The sequence below is a fragment of the Lontra canadensis genome, unplaced genomic scaffold, assembly GCF_010015895.1.
Source record: "Lontra canadensis isolate GAN:19392208 unplaced genomic scaffold, GSC_riverotter_1.0 scaffold1, whole genome shotgun sequence".
Taxonomy (NCBI): Eukaryota; Metazoa; Chordata; class Mammalia; order Carnivora; family Mustelidae; genus Lontra; species Lontra canadensis.
This window is the reverse complement of record NW_022630995.1, coordinates 89,777,722-89,795,363: the sequence shown is the minus strand read 5'-3', so window position 1 is coordinate 89,795,363 and position 17,642 is coordinate 89,777,722. Positions and strand designations below refer to the sequence as shown.

Sequence of the window (17,642 nt, the reverse complement as noted above, 5' to 3'; positions counted from 1 at the left end):
ATTAGTCACACTAAAGATTATTTGTAGATGTCCCAAAATTATTTTTCTGTGTAGTTTGCCTTAACTAAAATAATAGATGATAAATAATAACTAAACAATAGAGACATGCTTAGGATAATTATCACGAAATGAAGTTCTACTATTGGAAAAAAGCCTGTCCAAGTGTTAAAATTAGTTTTCTAAATTATTTCCCATTATTTTTCTCTAAAATAGTGCTTTAAAGTACATTTATATTAAAAGTCTTTATATTGTGGAAAATGAGGTCGGTTTCCACACTAACAACTACTTTGTAGAAATTTCCTTATTTTTGTTTCGGTAGACTTCCATGTGTCTTGTGAAATACGGCTTAACTGCATTTGGGGAGAATTGCCAGATAGTACAAAGCTAGTTTCTATTTGTATTACAGAACACAGTTTCTTTAAAAAGTTAATAAGTGGAGCATCCAGGGTGGCTCAGTTGTTAAGCCTCTGCCTTTGGCTCAGGTCATGATCTCAGGGTCCTGGGATTGAGCCCTTCATTGGGCTCTCTGCTCAACAGGGAGCCTGCTTACCCCCGTCTCTCTGCCTCTCTGCCTACTTGTGATCTCTCTCTCTGTGTCAAGTAAATAAATAAAATCTTTAAAAAAAAAAAAAAAGAAACAAAGTTAATCAGTATTTCACATACTTTTTTGAAGAATATTCTAAAGAAAATATTATCCAATGAAAGCTCCACTTCATCAACTAACATTATTAATAAGATTTTAAATTTTACATTAAAAGAATAATCCATATTTAAGAAAGAAAACAGATGAACATATGGGAAGGGGGGGGAAGAAAAGAGGGAAGGAAACAAACCATAAGAGACTCTTAATGATAAGGAACAGAGTGCTGATGGAGGGAGGGTGGAGGATGGGCTAAATGGGTGATGGGTATTAAGGAGAGCATCTGTGATGGCCCTGGGTGTTGTATGAAGTGATGAGTCACTGAATTCTACTACAGAAACCAAGATTGTATGTTAACTAACTAAAATTCAAATTAAAAAAAGGGGGGGGCACCTGGGTGGTTCTATTGTTAAGAGTCTGCCTTCCATTCACTTTATGATCCCAGGACCCTGGGCTCAAGTCCACGTGGGCTCTGCTTAGCGGGAAGCCTGTTTCTCCCTCTCCCATTCCCCGTCCTTGTCTTCTCTCTCTCACCATCTCCCTCTGTGTCAAATAAATAAATAAAATCTTTAAAAAAAAAAAATCCATGACAAGCACATAATGTATGTTCATTGAAGAAGGAAGGAGGGAGAAAAGGAAGGAAAGAAACATGAAAGAAGAAATGATTAATCCAGTAAATAAGAGTTATTTATATAATAATTACATTAATAGGTCAAATTTGAAAATATAGTACTATCCTAGCTGGTGAAAAGGCTTTTGATTAAAAATAAAATAAGTTAATCTAGGAATAAAATGAGCCAACCATGTGATAAATACAAGTTATTAAAAAATTACCCAATGCTAAATACCAAAGGCATTCCCCCATTCATAATGCAAACAAGTCAAGGTTGTCACCTTTCAACACTAAAATCTTATCTTGAAATAGATAAACAGGCAAATAGGTTTTATTGAAATCATGCAAATATTCTTTTTTTTTATTATTAAAGATTTATTTATTTATTTGAGAGAGGGAGAGGGAGAGAGAGAGAAGGATGGGAGAGAGGGATAGAGTCATAAGCAGTCTCTGTGCTGAGCACAGAGCTGGACATGGGGCCCAATCTCACCATCCTGAGATCAGGGCCCTATGATGATGACCTGAGCTGAAACCAAGAGTCAGAGGCTTAACCAACTGTACCACTGAGGCACCTGAAATCAAGGGGATATTCTATATAATTTTAATAAACCAAAGAAATAAATTTGATTAAGGAGCAGAAGGCTAGCTGAAGATAAAGCATGAATGGACACCCTGCAACCTCCCCTATCTCCACTCTTGGGGAGAGACATTCTTCCAGGACTCTCCCAACTATCTTAATGTTAATACCTTGCTTGGGGGAAGGCAAGGGGGGAACAAAACCTTAACCTGACAATGGCAAGGCCTCAGGTATCCTGTGAGTCTTCTTTAACATATGAAAATCCTTCTGGCACCTCCCTTTTCCTTACTTCCCCCAACTCCCAAATATATAATCAGTCACCCCCTCACAATCTCAGTGCAGCTGCTCTTTCTGTCCAGCAGTCTTGTCCCCGTGCTTTAATGAAACTACCATTTTGCACCAAAGAGGTCTCAAGAATTCTTTCTTGGTGGTTGGCTCCAGACCTCACCCCACTGAACCACACCTATATTCTAAAACCACATCGGATTTAGAAGAACCTAACTGTAAAGCACAGGAAGAAAAAGCAGAAATAATCCAAATATTTAGATAACAGTAATCAGTAACACACCATTTTAAAAGACCCCGATTCGTGGGGCATCTGGGTGGACAGTCATCTGAATGTGGAACTTGGTTTCAGTTCAGTTTCTCTTCTCAGGGTCATGAGATCAAACCCCGCATTAGGCTCGGCTTAAGATTCTCACTGCCTCTCTCTGTCTCTCCCCTCTGTGCTCTCTCTAAACATACAAATCTAAAAAAAAATAGGACCCCCATTCACAATAGTAAAAATATATGAAATATAAAAATACATAGGCTTAGAACTACATGAAGAAAACATAAAAACCTTTTTGAAAGAGATTGTTTTAAGAGACTAAAGTAAATACAGGTGTATTCCTGAATGAAAGGCAAAGCACTAAATACATTATCTGCAAATAATATATAGATTCAAGGAAATTATAATCAATAATTATTAGTAAATATTAATATCAATCAAAATAAATAGAAAATATTTTAGTGCCTAAAGAAACAATTCTGTAGTAAAAAACTTACCTGAAATTGAAATGTTGATTTAATGTTATTGATTCATTTTAGAACATACACATAATTACATAAAGCAGGCAATCCTTTACTTGTTGTGAACACTTAAGAATTGATAATTTTCCAAAATATATGAAAGCAGTAGATAAGTTTTTTTAAGCAACTGGAGATAAAACTTGTATTATTATTTTGGATTTGGGAATTATTTCATCTATAATTTCCTCTTTTTTGTGGCTTTTAGATTTTCTTTCCAAATCAAAATACTTGAATTATACTATCATTTATTCATGTAAAGTTCAGCAAGTTAGTTAATATCTCAAATCTTTGGTGACTTCATTTTTAAAATGAGATAGGATCTGGATAACAAGTTTAGCATTTGGATCTCCTCTTTCTGCTACACAAGGAACAAGAAATATTACCAAAAGAAAATCCTGCTCATTGATCTGCAAAAATTTTAGAGGGCTTCTTCTTTTTACATCAGACTACTTTCTGACCATTTAATTATAGAAACAGATTAAAAGATTTCTTAAGTAGTTTAAAATTAAATCTTTGGCTTCTAAATAGATTGACAATTATATTGCTACATAAGCCGTAACTGTAAAACACTACAATACAGTCTTTTCTCAAAATTTTCTATCTACACAGATATGAACAACTGTGCACTTTTTATCAGTGGAATGTACACCACTTAAGTTTAGAAACAACAAGTCTTTCAGTATCCAAGTTACTTAATTGTCTTTCACATTTGACCTTTCAGCACTTTGGCAGAATCAAATAACGACAAATCAAAGGACTTTCACAATCCTAAACTTAAAAGCATCAGGGAACAGATTTTATGCAAAATATTTCCCTGAGGCTTAAGAGTGAGATCTCATAGCCTTTCTCTGGCTTCTTAAAAACTCTTTTAATTCTTTGCCTTGGGACCTTCTGATAAAACAGCAATCAGACTATAAATGGCAATACTCTATAGAGTGATATATTGGAGCAAGCTTGTCCATTAAACCACACAACAGTGTGCATTTATGAAGTTAATGACAAATGATCCCTTTCTGTATTAATGCATTACTTTATTCACTATAATTATTGATCCCTAAAAGCCATTCTTTGAGCTAAAGTGCTTTAACCAAAGTGCCTTAATAGAATGTTCATTAGTGACCTCATAAAATGACACACAGGCAAAAGGAAAATAGAGACTTAAATCATCTATATCAAAATCTCAAATATGACATACACAATTGGAAATCTTTCAATATAAATCGCACATGAACAAGTAATACAAAGAGAAATCTAAACCCTGTATATGCTGTGCTCCATCCAAACTGGAATCCAACCCAGATTTCCTACAGGAACACTGCAATGATCAATCATATAGCAGGCATCAGAAAGTGCAAAAATAGTGGTAATACATTAAAACACATTTTCAATAAGCCCAAAACTCAGCCCTTGAAATCTACAAAGAATGAAGAGGGGGTGGGGGAGAATGTGCCCCTTCATAATACAGTAATTCATCTTCACTTGATAAGATATAGGACACACTTAAGTGTGCATAAATCATTTCATGTTTGTTCCATTTGTGTTTGTTCCACACTATGTGGCCTAGTAGGAGTACTCTGGCTACTGTTGATGTCAAAGAGAAGAAATATCACAGCAGTTAGACAAAGGTTATATTCCTTTCCTAAAGGTACAGAATTCACATCCACTAATCTATAATCAGGAACAAGTTCTAAATGGCTTTCGGAATTAGAAAAATTCCACATGACCTAACTAGAAATTTCATGCTCAAAAAACTCACACTAGTAAACAATATAGCCTAGTAAACATGAAACAAAAGTGTTTCAAATTCTAGCTGTTCTAAATATACTTTAAGTAATATTTTTTATTAGGCAATGTAACAGTAGAGACGAATTCAATCATTCATCTTTGGAGGAGAAAGACTTAAAATCTCATCCTGCAGATAACATATACAAACAGTATTCTGTACATTAATTATTTTATAATAACTAATAATTTATTTGAAACTGTATTTTAAGTGTCTATCCCAAGTTCTTTCCATACTTCCATCTTTTGGCTAGAGAATTCCTTGGTTATCTGTTTTAAAGCTATTATGAGGAGGATTCGAAGAAAATTCATCACAGAAGGCACATGTTGAACAATGTAATGTGTCTAATAAAGAGGTCACATAGATTGGGCCAATTGGAGAAGTTACCTCAAATCTGTTTGATTTTTGCAATGTTATGCCTTCTTACAAATATTTTATAATTATTTATCTACTTTCAAAAAAGAATGCTACTAACATCTGACATTATGACAACTCTAGAGCTGTGATTTTTTTCAATTGGTTGTTACAAGCCAATATTTAAGCAGGGGTAAATACACCTTGAAATGTCCATACACACACACACACACACACACACACACACACACACACACACATATATATATACATACATACACATGATCTTCATTTAAGTTCTTTATTATTTTAACAATGTAATTTAGGGATAAGAAAACTAAATTCTATTCCTGAAACTAATGTTATACTATATGTTAACTAACTGGAATTTAAACAAAAATTTGAAAAAAAGATAAATAATTTCCTTCTAAATAGAAAGCCAATTACTAAAGCTAAAATTGCAAATCTAACCCAAGGTCAGGAGTCCAGGTTGTGAGAGTACCATAATGATAGAGGGAAAAGGGAGATTAATGTTCAGCCAGTGCTTTTTACAAATGGCTAATCTACATACATCACATTATTTCCCAAACAAAGTCATTACATTCTTTCTTCCTGTTCCTGCTAAAGCCATCAGGCTGAATGTCCTGTTTTTATTTTTTTCCCATTAATATTATCTTTGATGAAAAATTTAAATATGGTCTCTTCAGTGTAAAACTCTTAGCATACGACATATGCAGATATTTGGGGCATGGGAACAGGAAAACACAGTGTGATTGGTCCCAGGCCTCTAATATTATCTTAGATAACCACATAGAGCATACTTGAGTTCAGGTCTGTATGGCCCTTTCTTCCTGTGCATTAAAAAAATAAATTCTTTCACACCATAGTTTCCTTATTTTTAAAAAGGAATTATGTATTTTCCTCCTGCAATTCAGTCAGGATACCATGGGATGCTTTAAAAATGTTAATAAGGAGCAGTAATTAAAAAAAAAAAGAAAAAGCTAAAATGCTACTCAGAGGAATTTTATAAGAATCTGCTGTCCTTATGAAGCTTGTATTACTTACAAAGGAGTAAAAATTCATCATCACCTCTGATTTTAGTACCTCACTCAATAATTTCACTTTATTATTCTCTTCATCCCTCTTCAAAGCCTTTCAATCATTCCAGTTTTATTTTCAGTGTTTTTCTTCAGTACCAAAATCTTGCTGAAATAAAACCTGACTGTAGAATCATTACAGGATTTGTTGGCAGTGCAGTCATTAAAATTGTGTGAGCATCTCCCTCATATAACTTCTTTTAAGGGCATAACATAACACTAATACTGTATTTTTTATGGGAAGAAATATTTTTCTTTGTGTGCTAAGATCAAGAACAAGTGAAATTACACAGCACTAAATTCTGAAATTTTAGATAAAAAATTTCACAAATAAGTAAAAGAGGGCTACGATGTGTTAAGGGTAATCATTAACTGTACTTACAGATTATAATTTTTTTCATTGTTACAGGTGATAATATTTTAAACAAAATAACTTTCATGCCCAAAATTATGCTATTTAAGGATGAAAGGAATCAACAGAGCTAGGGAATATATTAAACTTAAAATTCTGAAATATTTTGTTTTCAGTTTGAGGATAAGGAAAATTTCAAAAACAGAAATAGGAACAGAGAATACTGAACTTCAGAGTACATAAGAATTACTTCAGGTGATTGATAAAATGCAGCTTCCCAATATGCCATCATCAAAGACTGTAATTTAATAGATGTGGGCAGAATTTGGGGGATCTGCATTTTAGCAAATATTCCCAATGATTCACAGATTCAGAGAGTCTGTTTGAGAAACACATGAATAAATGGGCAGAACTCAGGGCCCTTGACTCCAAGTTAAATACTGTTTCTGCTATACCACAACATCTTTGACTTTTTTTTTTAAGATTTTATTTATTTATTTGACAGACAGAGATCTCAAGTAGGCAGAGAGGCAGGCAGAGAGAAAGGAGGAAGCAGGTCCCTGCTAAGCAGAGCGCCCAATAAGGTACTTGATCCCAGGACCCTGAGATCATGACCTGAGCCAAAGGCAGAGGCATTAACCCACTGAGCTGCCCAGGCGCCCCATTGTGCAAATATTTGGAATTATCAATCCAAAGTGTCTATTGAGTTTTGACCTTGATTTATAGAAATTACTATTAGAAATGTCATCCTTTCTTCCTGGGAGTACCTAATTTAGCTACACTGAGATCACTTTGACTATTTCCATATTATTGTGGTTCTGGCTACAGAGAGGGATGACTAAGATCTGATATGTATTTTCTGGTCAAAGATATAAATGGAAACTCAAAACATGACCCTTTGGTTGGAACAGAACCACTGACTGGTGGTTAGAGTTACAAGGACACCGTCACCTTGAAAAAGAACTACCCTGGGAACACATGAGTGGTAGCACCCGATTTACCATCATTAAATGTGGTCTGGTTTAAAAACAAAAAAGAAGTGCTGCATCTCTCTGAAATTGGAAATTATTCTTAAAATGACAAACCCCTGGACTATGTTACCTTACACAGAAGCTTAGTAAATAAAACTGCAACAAAATAAAATTTTATTCATCAAATTTACAAAGCAACTTGCTAAGGAAGAAGAAAAGGTAAATTTTTCCACCTTTCACCAGCTTTCTACTTTAACCTCCTAGAGGGAATATCCTTTACCCATTCTACCTTGATCAAGCAGAAAAGCAACTAAATCTAAAATTGTGCCAAATGGGGCGCCTGGGTGGCTCAGTGGGTTAAAGCCTCTGCCTTCGGCTCAGGTCATGATCCCAGGGTCCTGGGATTGAGCCCCACATCGGGCTCTCTGCTCAGTGGGAAGCCTTCTTCCTCCTCTCTTTCTCTGCCTGCCTCTGCCTACTTGTGATCTCTGTCAAATAAATAAACAAAATCTTTAAAAAAAAAGACTACACCTTGAACCTCTGCTTCACTTGTAGATAATATAATGAATCATCTAAGAATTTAATGAAATTGATTACAAAAGATTTTGCAAACCGTAAATCACACTTTATCATCCCATTTATACTTGAATTTTCTAATTAGGAAATCCACTTCAGTGTTTTAAAAGTCTCTAAAATAACTTGAGGATTTAATCTGCTAAATTAAAAAAATTACAACTCACTCCATTAAGTACATTTGACCCTTGAAAATACAGGGGTGAAGAGGCACCGAAACCCTGTGCAGTTGAAGATCTGTATATAGCTTCTGACTTCCCCAAAATTTAACTAGTACCCTACTACTGACCTGAAACTTTACTGACGACATAAATAGCAGATTAATAAATATTTTGTATGTTATATATATTATATATTGTATTCTTACAATAAAGTAAGCTAGGAAAAAAGAGGATGTTATTAAGAAAATCATAAGGAAGCGAAAACACATTTATAGTACTGCATTATAAAAATAATTGTGTATATATGGACCTGTACAATTCAAACCCATGCTGTTCAAGGGTCTATAATACATTGACATGCGTGTCATGAGATCTTGCCATGAGTGCTCCTGTATAGTATAAAAGCACAGCTAAACACCTTGGGAGCATTTCAGAAGAGGAGCACCTCAATTTGGTTACCTATTTTCTGTGAAGTACTCTTGAACATGAAAGCTTCTGAGTGTTAATTGACACTTTCATCTTGAATTGGAGAGTCTTGATAAGTTATCATTTTTTTTAAATGTCATGTTGTACTCCTCACATCGTTGTATTGAGTTTTCCTCATTTCCAAAGGAAACAAGAGTACATGAATAGATTTGCTCACATCAAGGACAGTGTACATGAAACACAATGACCAGAACCAAGCCATACCTTCTTAACATGACTTCAGTTCAGAAAGTGAGGTTGCTATAAAATTCCAAAATTTTGGCTTGTTTCCTCATTTCATATATTGTTCTTAAATTTTTCCCATGTATGAAGTAAGTTCATAGACCTCTCATTGAAAATGATCCTATGTAGGGCACCTGGGTTGCTCAGTCAGTCGGGTGTCCAACTCTTGATTTTGGCTTAGGGCATGATCTCAGGGTTGTGGGATGGAGCCCCACATCGGACTCCAAGTTCAGCACGGAATCTGCTTGAGATTCTCTCCCTCTCCCCCTCTCCCTCTGCCCCTCCCCCACTCATGTTCTTTCTCTAAATAAATAAATAAATAAATAAAATCTTTTTTAAAAAGATGATAATTATTTATTTAATAAATGGAAAATACAGCTGTTAATAGTGTTTGGGTTAACTATCCAACAAAAAAGTTACTAAATCTCTACTCTGTGAGTAGAGATTTATCGGCTAACTGTCAAAAAAAACTGTTACTAAATTATTTATCGGCTAACTGTCCAACAAAAATGTTACTAAATCTCTACTCTGTGCAGACCAGCAAAGCATAAGTGGCAATAAGAAAGTCTTATTATAAGAAAGTAGCAGGTTCTTAATGTTATCTGATTGGTGTGGAGAGGGAATGATCTGGGTTGGGGGATGGAGAAATCATAGAGGTCTAACCTGCTCTAAGAGAGACTCCATTAAGAAGTTCAGGGTTCAACTGAACTGTATAGGAAAGGTCCATTTAGGTGAAGTGCAAAGCAGGTGATATCAGTACAGCTGGAGAGTTGAGTAAAGGTGTGGAGGAGGGAACTATATAAAGCCTGTGAAAAGATTAGCAAAAACACAACTTATATATGCCTGAAGTTAAGCAATGATCTGAGATTCATCAGTGAATGAAACAAAAAAAAATCTAGATAGTTTAGGTACCCAAAATAAACTTCTATATCAACAGCCAAAGACTGGGAATCCAACCTATATGTTTAGTTATCGAGATGACATTTCTGAACACAAAAATAGATGGCCTAAGTTGACTTTTTAAAAAAATAAAAGCTTAAATTTAATGAGAAAAGTGGATAGGATATTTTCTCTTTCATGTCACATGCTTATTTGATTGGATTTTTTACATTGCAAACAGATGTTTTAAAGTAATTTCAGTACACTTTAATCTTAATGACAGAGAAGTCATGATATTTAAATGTCACAAATATTTGCTATACAGGTCTTCTTTTACAAAACATTAGATTAAAATACTAAAGAGAAACACATCAAATGCTAATGGTTAGGGTCTCTGTGTGTAAAGTAATAAATGATAATTCTTCTTCTGTATAATTAAACTTGAATTCTTACAGTAGTAAAGAGTAAAATGAAACAAATACCAGTTAGTCATACTTAGAGAATTATTTGGAAAACTTCAGCATTAAATGATAAAAAAGTAGAAAAGACAAAATAATGGCCCAAACAAGATAAATGGTTATGCTCACATAAATATCCCTCCTCCCTGCAAGGAACATAAACCTTGTCTAATTCAAGGCTCCACCATCCCAAAAGTGTGGCCCTCAACCTCTTGGCCCAGTAAAGTTGTAGCTGAGTTTTAGGCAATACAATGAAGAAGGACATGAAGAAAAAAAAGAGGGCAAAGAGTTGGTGTCGGCGGTCTCTGAAGGAGTGTATTATTCATCTATTCCATACAAATTACCATCAACTTACCACCTTAAACACAGATACTTATTATCTTACAGTTTCTGTGGGTCAGGAATACAGACACAGCCTTGTAGTTCCTTTGCTTAGGGCTACACACTGCTGTTACGAAGATATTGGCTGAACTGCATTCTCATCTGGGGGCAAAGTGGGGAAGAATCCATTTCTAAGTCGACTCAGGACATCACCTGCACATGAGAATAACATCCTGCCACCTTTGTCATATTTTATTGGTTTATAACACATCACTGATCCTGCCCGCTCTCACAGCGAGGGAGAGGATACAGGGAGAGGTCTCCTGAGCAACAGGAGACAAAGATAATAAGGGCTTCTCTCATGTCTGTCTACTACAGGAAGCTTCTCAGACATAATTACACAATCTTCCCTCTTGTGTTCCATTAGCTAAAGCTGAACGACATCTAGCTGGAAGATGCAGACCTTTTCCTCCCAGATTGCCATGTGTCCTAATACCAATGTGATTATTGTGGAAGAAGGAGAGAGTGAATTTTGGGAGACAACTAGCAGACTACCTTCCAATCAGAGAACTTCCAGTCAGAACTTCTGCAGCAATCCAGTGAAATAAGGAACAAGACAGCATCTGGCACAGATTAGTAAATAGTCAGATGACATTCTCTGATTATAATTTGTAGTTTGATTATTAGAATAGAAATTAAATTCTGTTAAAGGATGAAAAGTGTTTGAATAGAAAATCATGCTCAATTTACTAGTACCCCAAGATTTAGTTCTCAGGTAAATTAATTCAAGACAGTCTTACAGCTTTCATTCCTATAAACACCATTAACCAGATAACCTCATTTTAAAAAAGTATATATCTGTATAACCTTTTGCCATCTCCATAGGACTTTCTCACATATTGTATTTTATTCTCAGTTTTCTCAAAGAGTGTCCATTCCTCTCACTTAGCAGGTCAAGTTGAGTGACTGGCTCAAAATTCAGTAACTGGCAAATGGCACAGGCCAACCTAATGCACAGGTCATATACCACTACATAGATTCTACTACACCATAATGTCAGGAAATCAATTTCACTGAAGAACAAAAATGCAAGATATTAAGCATTTAAACAAAAGCTAGATGAGATGCTGGTTAAGTTCCAGAAATATGGAAATATCAGATAATTGACAAATTCTTGTTTTGGTCCCTTTGCTGTGTTTGAAATAGCCTCAACTAAAAGGACTGATGAAAAGAAGGAGAAAAGAGAAAAAGGGAAGGCAGGCCAGACAGAGATAGCAGTTTACTAAAGGGTCCTGTCCCACTAGAAGAGCTTTAACATTTGAATAAGTGACTCCAAAGAGAATTTGTTAAGTCAAGAAAATTATTAGTTACAAAGTGAATCCAGTCCTTCAGAAATGTGATGGTTGCAAACACTGAGATCTTTCCAAAACAGGTTATTGCTAGGCTATTAAAATTAAACTCTTTCACATACACTCTCCACCCTTCACTCTCTAGTACCCTAGACCCACTATGGCTGTGGCTGTGGGGTTTTTTGTTTTGTTTTGTTTCTGGAGAACTAAAGAAAGAAATTGGGCCAAGTGTCATGAGTCACTAAAGATCAGTCTCAGAGGTAAGTTTCTCTGATCCTTTACATGCCCTCACTCCTCCCCAGACTCAGTCAGGTTGTTTGATATTTACTCTGATTATCCAGTATGTTTCATTGTGGACTTATAATAGTAAGTGATAATTATAAGTAATGTAATTAAATTAAGTGTGAAATAATAGCTGTGTAATAATAATGTGAAAATCAGGATGTCAGGGTCTAGCTCACTACTATATTTCTGCAGCACATTATATACACGTACATAGATACCCCATATATACTTGTTGATGGTCTAAACATAACGAATTCATTGGGAAAGCATCACAATATAATGAAATGAGCATGAGTTTTGGAATTAAATCTCTGCCTATCATCATTTTTTTTTTTCTTTTTTCTCTCCTCCCACCCTACAACCAACCAGCTTTAAAGGTCATCCACCATCAGTGGATAGACTCTGGAACATGATTTATACTTCCTAAACCTGGTTTTCTACTTCTACACAATTATAATGTTGTTGAGCTCTCATACAGATTACATGACACAGCATATACAAAGCCCCAAGGTGTAAAAAGTGCTTGTGTTTTCTGTCTCATTGGCATCTCTGTTGCTATTACTATGCAGAGATTCTATTATTATTACTTGTCAAATGGCTAAGTTCTTAGGTAAAGGATTTGTAAAACAGACACAGATGGATACATACATAAAATGATCAAGTCTGATGTAAAGGAATGATAATATATAGTCTATTATTTGTGTAAAGTATTACAAATTGAATTGATATGTTTTTCCTGGCTTTGTTTGGTTTAAATTCTATCTTATACTGAAAAACAATAGTTTTCAATATTGACTTACAGTTAAGATTCTTAAGAGCCAGAAAACTGATGCTCCCAGAGAAGTGAAGCTTGAATGAAAAATATTTCTGTTACCACCCCAAGCCCTTTAACCAAGTTTAAAAATTTTTTTTGTGTGTAAATACAAAGCTATTACATTTTAAGTTCTAAACATATAATTGAAATATAAAACTACAGGCACAATCACCAACGGAATCTTTCAAAAGTTAATTCTTATACTTTACATAAATGGCTTAAGAAAAAAGAACATTTTCAGGGGCACCTGAGTGGCTCAGTAGGTTAAGCCTATGCCTTCGGCTAAGGTCATAATCCCAGGGTCCTGGGATGGAGCCCCGCATCGGGCTCTCTGCTCAGCGGGGAGCCTGCTTCCCCCTTTCTCTCTGCCTGCCTCTCTGCCTACTTGTGATCTCCCTCTCTGTCAAATAAACAAATAAAATCTTTAAAAAAGAAAAAAGAACATTTTCAGATTTGGATTCATTTGTCCAAGTAATACTTATTTGTCTTTGTCAGAAGGCTGCACTGTATCCTACAGAAGAAAAATAAAATGATCATGAATCCCAGTAATTAAAATGAGACTTTGGATAAAAATACTTTGAACTTAACCAGTAAGTTCCTGTAATTTCATTCATCTATATGTTTGATTTGAAGTTTGATTTTAAGAAAACTGAATGAGAGCATCTATTACCTTTTTGCTCCAAATGCCAAAGATGCTGAGAAACACTTAAATTTAATGCCAGATGAGCAGAGTTTCCATTTCCATTTCTTCTATACCACTGAGGGCACTTGTTCTTGTCTGAGGGGGGAAAAAAATGTATGCATAAATTTTCCCTTTACAAATTAAATTTTCATTTTTTATACTCACAGTTCTCTAATTCCAATGTTTGGTGGAGAAGTCAGTCAAAAAGCCTCCAGCCTAAGAATATTGGATTTGTCAATCCATAAGGTACAGGGCATCTCAATTTTCTCTGCTATTTCTTTTTTCTCTAACAACTTCTCATATCACTATTTCAAAGACATACTTTCAGAGGAACAAAACAAAATTAACTCATACACCTCTTACTCCTTGAATATTTATTATTTTCTTCAACCTCTTGAAATCCAAGGATCAGATATAATGGAGAAGTAGCATACTGAGATGGAAGGGAATATATTCTGAGTTCTTTATGAAGCCTGTTTTCACACAATTTGAGAACAGAATCACTCACTTTATTCTCACAATGAATCTGTCTGGTACTACATGGCATGAGGCCAAACTATAAAACGATGTTTTAATGTTGCAAGCAAGTTCAAAGAAACACCTTAATGAAGTTTGGTCCTGCCTGAATATTAAGAATAGCTTCGAAGACTCAACAGAGCATGTTCTACAATCTGATGATTACTTGTATTTCCCCATATAAGGTGGAACAAAACAACAGTTATTTCAACAATGTATGCTAAACCTATAGATACGAGTACGTTTATACTGCCAGTCATCACCCTACGCTTGTAATTAACTCTGCAGACATTATGCCTCGCACCTAAGAACTTAAACTAGTTGCTCAAAGAGAAAAAAACTATTTTTTGAGGACAAAGCATTTGAAATTACACAGAACTGATAGAAAATAATGAGTAGAGGAACTCTTTGGCTCAAGAATAAAAAACATTTAATGACAGGATAAAATAAAATGATTTCCTTTCTCGGGGACAGTGTAAAACATTACCTACTAGGCTAAGAAAATTTTTTTCTCTTCCTTAGTGTATTTTAAATGACCACAGTTGTGCAGACCCTAGACCTAGGGCAGTGGAAAACACAAAATGAACCAGTGAGGGAGGCAGCCCTCAAGGACCTAAGAGTGTTGCAGCCATTTACCTGTTTCCAAATTTTGCTATTTTACTTTAAAAATTTATTTTATTTGGTAATTTACTTAACTGATTGTATGGAGAATCAATTAAAATACTGATGTTATTATATATTTATTATGATTAACATAAAAACAGATACTGTTTTTGAAAACTAAATAATTTATGTAATAATAGTGTTCAGAGGCACCCTGGTGGCTCAGTCAGTTAAGCATCTGACTCTTTATTTCAGCTCAAGTCATGATCTCAGGGTCCTGGGATCAAACCCCACATTAGGCTCTGCACTCAGTGGGGAGTCTGCTTGAGGATTCTCTCTCTCCCACCTCCCTCTGCTCCTCCCTGCCACTTGGACATACACTCTCTTTCTAAAGTAAATAAATCTTTAATAATAATAATAATAATAAATGCTCATTCTTACAGACCACATAAGACAACCAGTGTTCTCAATAATGTTCTAAACCAGAGGGTCGTAAAGTGTGGTCTCAGGTAAATAGCATCTGTATCATGTATGAACTTGTTAAAAATGCAAATTCTCAGGCCCCACCCACCTCTACTAAATCATAACCTGAGAATGGGGCCCAGCAACCTGTGATTTAGTAAGCCCTCCAGAGGATTCTGATATAAACTTAAGTTTGAGAACCACTGCTCCAACCTAGTCTATGAAGCTTTAAAGCGGTGTTATAGAAAATGAAATCTTCATCCCACTAACTCAACCTTATATACTTTTCAGAGGCAATGTTTGCAGCGAGACTTGGAAGCCAGTAAAAGTGATTTTTCTGTGGTTTCCAAGAAGCCGAATACCTGATTCCACTTTGCTTCCTCCTAACCAATCATTTTGCTGAGATTTTTGGTTTTGATCTATTTTTACTTTAACATCTCTTAAGACAGTAGAACTGGGGTACACTTCCTTGAGCTGAGTTAGTAGTTCCCAACTAGAAACATGTTTTCTTTGAAATCTTCACTCCATTATCTTCAGCTTAACAGTGTCACTAATTACTACACTATAAATCCAAGCTGAATATTTTTCAAGAAAAGTAATACACTTACTAGCTATTTCAGACCAGAAGTACTGATGTGTTCTTTATAAACCCCTACATTTTTAGAAACTAGTTAGAATAATATATTGCTTTAATTTAGACATTGAAAAATAGAAGACAACTCTGAAAATAGAAATGACCTTTCCCAAAATTCTTTTATAACCATCACCCTCCACGTAGAAGCATTTAGATGAAGGCCAAAGACCTATCAAAATATACAAATAATTTTTAACCTATTAAAAATTTTAAAATCTCTACATCACTGTGATTCAAAGCCTTATTTCAAAGTCACTAAATACAATAATTATTTCAATTTACAAAAGTGTTTAGATTTGTTCTTTTTCTCTTCTTAATGGTTTCTATAGATACTTAATTTACAGACTCCTCCTTTTGCATTTGAAGCTATGCATCTAACAAAAAATATGTCACATTGTCTCAAAGCTTCTCAGAAGTTGCCAGAAGCCTGAACTTCCTTTTTTTTTTTTTAGGTTCCCAGTATGTATGTAAGTAGTAATAATAGATAAGCTAAAGGTGGTTACAAAAACTGTGGTATATCCTTAAAGTATAAACTAGCACATTTGTCACATTCAAAAATACAGTATCACCTCATCTGGAGATAATTTAACTTGAGATGCTTCAGAAATGTGAGGCCTTGCACTACATTGTTTTCTTCACCTCTGCCTCACCCACTGTCACAGGTTCTCGATTGTCTATAACTCTTGTTACACTAAATTGGAATACCAGTCTGGAGGAAAAACTGTTCCCTGGCCTTAATATTCTTGGGTTAGAGAAAGAAGATAGGAAGGAAAGGCTAGAGGGGCAATGGTTGACAGAGCTATCTGTTATATCTTTACCTGTCTGCTGGGCAAGTAAAGAGAAAGGGTATAGGTGGCATATCGATCTGCTAAAACACTGGCCTAAATTTTCCAGGTGCACAGATAGAAATTTCTGAAATAGGGCTATGGGATCTATCTCCCAGGAAAAGTTGGCACTTTCAGATGGATGGCTGGAAGTACCCGTCATCCACGAACTGGAAGTAGCAGTTCTTCCCAAAGCATCAGGAAACTCAATTGTGCCTCTGTCACATCTAGCTAAAGAAAATGCCAGAATACAGTCATTAAAAATACTGAGTATCTTATTCTGTAAAAGAGGTTTTCTATTTTTTGGTTTGCTTGTTTATGTACATGGAAGATAGAAGAAGAAAGAAATGAATGCCATTCAGCATGTATGGACTCATGAATCTTGTCTGTTTCCTAAAATCTTGTAGAAGAGTATGGCTTCCTATTCCCGCATGAGTACCCTGAAGGGCAGAGAAGTTTCCTGCTTTGCTTTTCTTTTTAAAATATTACTGTACTCCCACAGCCATGTCATAAATGTTCAATTTTTTTTTATGATTGAAATGATGAATGTATGATACGGACAACATATCATATGGATAACAGAGCAGGCTCTCTTGAAAGGAGTGTAAAACAATAAACCCAGGTTCTTAAAATTCCCTAATGGCACCAAGCAGGGGCAAGGGGCACCAACTAAAAAAATAAATAAATAAACCAATTTAGTACATGTCATTTGGCCAGAGATTTTTACCATCTTGACATTTTTGTAGTCTTCCAAAAGAAGTAATAGGTTCAGACACTTCTATAACCTCTATCATGTAGAGCAAAAAGAATATGCAACTTTCCCAGCTTTTTAAAATTCCAAACTAACTCTTTCAGGACACTGGGATCTAATCAAAGGTCTTGCTCTACAATATCCAAATGCCCTCAAAAAGTTAA

General features: G+C 35.1%; 1 long non-coding RNA gene across 2 annotated transcripts in view; it reads right to left on the bottom strand.

The window, feature by feature from the left end:
• The window catches only part of LOC116868502, a 276,374-nt gene that overhangs the window by 257,750 nt on the left and 982 nt on the right, over window positions 1-17,642 (bottom strand). The window contains exons 2-3 of one of the 2 annotated variants that reach the window (XR_004382850.1): window positions 13,677-13,784; window positions 10,618-10,720 (exon numbers count right to left, since the gene is read on the bottom strand). This is a non-coding gene — a long non-coding RNA (uncharacterized LOC116868502). Of the gene's footprint in view, window positions 1-10,617; window positions 10,721-13,676; window positions 13,785-17,642 lie in introns of those variants that run through there. The other variant, XR_004382852.1, reaches the window with a different exon arrangement.